Source organism: Tupaia chinensis, unplaced genomic scaffold, assembly GCF_000334495.1.
Source record: "Tupaia chinensis unplaced genomic scaffold, TupChi_1.0 Scaffold139431_1, whole genome shotgun sequence".
Classification (NCBI taxonomy): domain Eukaryota; kingdom Metazoa; phylum Chordata; class Mammalia; order Scandentia; family Tupaiidae; genus Tupaia; species Tupaia belangeri.
The window spans coordinates 1,170,688-1,174,864 of record NW_006199316.1 but is presented as its reverse complement, the minus strand read 5'-3'; the positions used below and the strand labels follow the sequence as shown (position 1 = coordinate 1,174,864).

The 4,177-nt window shown below is 42.6% G+C and overlaps 1 pseudogene; it reads left to right on the top strand.

Moving 5' to 3' along the window:
- Positions 1-3,829: 3,829 nt before the first annotated feature.
- The window catches only part of LOC102493904 (60S ribosomal protein L35 pseudogene), a 1,723-nt pseudogene continuing 1,375 nt past the window's right edge, over positions 3,830-4,177 (top strand).

Below are 4,177 nucleotides of genomic sequence, written 5' to 3'. Positions count from 1 at the left end.
ATCTCCCACCGCCTCTATTTCTCTGTCTGTCTGGCGAGCGCATGTCCCCTATAGCAAAAACCTCTCCAAAAGAAAAGAAAGAAGAGAACAAAAGGCAACCAAGAAAATGATCAATTTAATGCTAAGGACAAGAAATATCAATAATAATGTTGAATGTTAACTTCTAGGATTTAAACAGAAAGATTAGACCACAGTCACACTGCATATTCAACAAAACAGAGTTTGAAGATAAGACTGAAATGGCGAAATAGAATTTTATGACTTTTGAGTAAAACATAACTGATTTCTTTTTTTACTATGCTTTGTTCTCCCAATTTAAACATTTGACTTTCTTTTGAATTGTTGATAGGTTCAGCAATTTGTTAAAATATTTTTCCCCTTTGTTTAATTGGAAACATAAACTTTTCTTCCTTCCTGACCCCTCTTGAATTGGAACTATTTAGGAGTATTCTTATTTTGTGGCAGAAGGGTTATTTGCGTAAGTTCAATAATGGTTGCTGCATTGAATCAGAAATTGGAAATACTCATTATAGGACAGGGCTTTGACTGGAATGTCATATCTGAAGATTAATCAGAAAACTATGGAACTAAAGTAGATCTCAAGAAGGCCAACAGAAGCTCTTAGAATGATGGCCTGGCACCATAAATAGTTCTGCCTAGCAGAGAGGATTAGAGAAGATATATGAAAGAATTTATAACATAAAATTACCTGGACTTTTCCAACCCAGCATTGTAATCAGTAGAGACTGGAGAAGAGTGACCACACCAGAGGATTATCTTGAGACAGATTTTGAAGGACGAAAAAGAGACTGATCTTTGCTAGCAGATGGTATATCACAGAATACTTGAAAAGCAGGGCTGAGTTGAGAAGGTTTATGTGTGACTAGTGTGCTGGGCATTTGCTTTTCAACAATTTGAGTAGTTAACATGTAAATATTTTCTCAAAAATATTTAAAACCATACTGTCTCTGTTGTTACAGTCACAAAAAAAGTGATACAAAATTATAAGAAATATTTTGAACATTATCTTTAAAATATTGAAAGTTGTTTATTAACTGTCAAGAACTATAGAGTATGAGCAAAAATTTCTCACTGTATTTTCACATAGTGGAAAGAGAGTGAGAAGGCTCTCTGGAGTCTTATTTATCCACTTGTGAAAATACAGTGAGAAATGCTGGCAATCTACATTCTGGGAGAGGGTCTTCGCTGACCAAGTCAGCACCCTGATCTCAGATTTCCAGCTTTCCGAACTATGAGAAAGAAATGCCTGTTGTTAATATGCCACCCAATCTATGGTGCTTTGCTATATATAGTATAGCAGCCTGAGCTAAGACATATTCATAAGCATATAGTTGGGTAAGAAGATGGGGAAAATTATGACTGCAATCACTAGCCCTAGAATTTCTCTTTGGACAGAATTGCCTTTGTATGCAATAACACCTTGGTAGGCTCCTGGGCAAAGGGAGACACAGCACAAAGTGGCATGACTCCATATAAGAAAAGCTGTGCAAGAGGTTTGTTCCCTCAGAGCGACAGGGAGACTGATAAAGCACAGGAAAGGGCAAAGGGGAATGCTATGTGGCCATGCGGTAAGAGGACTGGGGAGGGCCAGGCGATTCCCAGAGATTTTTAAATATTTGCTATATGACCCCAGCTCTTCAGCAAAGTCTTCTGTACTCATAAATACCATGTATGAGCAGGAAACAGTGAAGGAGCTGATCCCTCCATACAGATTATAGTAAAAAAAAAAAAAAAAAAAAAAAAAAAAAAAAAAAAAAAAACATGGGCACAGTGAGGGAGGTATGAAGTCCAGGAGAAAAGAGGTTTTGTAAAAATGTAAGGCTTGGGCCAATTGGAGGTATAGTGATTAAAGCAACTGGCTGGATCTCACATGGCTAAGTGGATCAAGTCCCAGACCCAGCAGTTTGAAAAACATGCCAGGTATGCATGCCCTAAATACTAAAAGGTGGAAGAAATGGAGAAGGGACTGTGGCATGATTATCCCTCATGGGGAGTGCTTTCTCGCCTTTTCTCTCTCCCTCGCCCTCATAAGCACACATATCCTCTGGCAGAATTTTGGTTTTTTTAAATGAAAGGCTCATGGAGCCAGCAGGTAGCATAGTGGTTGAGGCACTGGACTCCCACATGGCCGACTGAAGTACAAGAACCTGGACTCCCACATGGCCGACTGCAGTACAAGAATAAGACCTGGTGGCTTGAAAATAATGCCAGGCACAGGAGGAAGGTGGAGGAGAAGGGATTGTTGTGTGGCCATCCCTCACCCAGGGAGTATTTCTCACTTTCCCTCTCACAGTCTCTGTCAGGTGAGTACATGTGCCCTATGGCAAAAACGTTTAAAAAAAAAAAAAAAGTGAGGCTCTGAAAGTCTACAGAAATATGAAGGAGGGCTTTGGCTTCTACAGGCTATCAAATTGGGAGTAAACAATTGTGCAAAGTCAGATTTACTAGATCTAAAGAATCATGGGCCTAGCCTAGCTGTCATGGAGATTACAATTACAGGGTCATAGTATAGATTCTTTTTTTTTTTTTTTTGCTAGAGGGTGCATAAGAGAGAGATAAAGTAAGAAAGACAAAGTAAGAAAGCTTTGTCCCCCTCTCCTGCGGGGGATGGTCACACTGCAATCCCCTCTCCTCCGTTTTTCCTTTTGGGATTTTGGGCATGCACAAACATGTGCCTAGTATGTTTTTCAAACCACTGCATTCAGGACTTGAAGTACACAGCTCATTTTCCTTTTGGGATTTTGGGCATGCACAAACGTGTGCCTAGTATGTTTTTCAAGCCACTGCATTCAGGACTTGAAGTACACAGCTCACCATGCAGGAACCAGCTGCCTTAACCACCACACCACTACCTGGCCCAGTACTGGAAAATTCTACAAAATAACCCTCCACAAAATGCTTGGGAAAATATCACAGATTATTTAAACTTAATCATAAAGAATCTATGGGAGCATGTCACAGGACAGAGAAAAAAATGTATTTTAGGGAGAGGGAATAGCCCATGTACAGGCACAGACATACAAAGAACTCAGTGTGGGGACCAGCAACTGGAGTAATGGCTACATTGCTGGACTCCCATGTAGTCGACCATGGTTCAAGTCCCAGACCTGGTGGCTTAACCTCAACGCCAGGCACATATGCGTGTGTGCCCAAGATCCCAAGAGAAGAATGGAGAAGGAACTGTGATGTGGCCACCACCACCCCCCGAGCCCAGGGGTGATTTCTCGCTTTCTGTCTCTCTGTCTCTGTCTTTCTGGCAAGGGCAAACGCTCCATAGATAGCAAAAAAACCTCTCCAAAAAAAAAAAAGAAAGAAAGAAAAAAGAAAGAACTCAGTGTGTTCAGAGAAGAATGAGAAGTCCAATGTGGCTAGAATGGATTTAGAGGGAAGCAGGGCCATGTCAATGAATGACAGCCTCAGCTTTTCTCACTGGACAATGGGGAGCCACTGGAGGTTGGGAGGAAGCCCCATGTTAGGTGATGCAGCCTAAGGCTTAGTTATGGTCTTCTTTGAGCCACTTCATACCTTGTACATACCAAGGGCTGCAGTTGTCATGCTCTGTCAGGAATCATGTGCCATATGCTCTGGGGCACTCTGAGCTTCAGAAAGCCAGAACCACAGGGATAGGCACAAGATGTAGTATTAGACAGACCCAGACTCAAATCCTACCTCCCTGATTTACTCCAAGTGCCTTACAGCAAATTATTTAAGCTCCCTGAGGCTTAGTTTCTTCATCCTGGAAGTGGAAATAATCATAGTACTGCTCTTTCCATCCGAGCAGGCACCGGTGGCGGCTGCATTGGGCAGCTATGGCCAAAATGAAGGCTCGGGATTTGCACGGCAAGAAGAAAGAGGAGCTGTTGAAACAGCTGGACGACCTGAAGGTAGAGCTGTCCCAGCTGCACGTCGCCAAAGTGACAGGCGGAGCTGCGTCCAAGTTCTCCAAGATCTGAGTTGTCCGCAAATCCATTGCCCGTGTTCTCACCGTCATTAACCAGACTCAGAAAGAAAACCTCAGGAAATTCTACAAGGGCAAGAAGTACAAGCCCCTGGACCTGCGGCCCAAGAAGACCCGTGCCATGCGCCGGCGGTTCAACAAATACGAGGAAAGCCTGAAGACCAAGCAGCAGCGGAAGGAACGGCTGTACCCACTGCG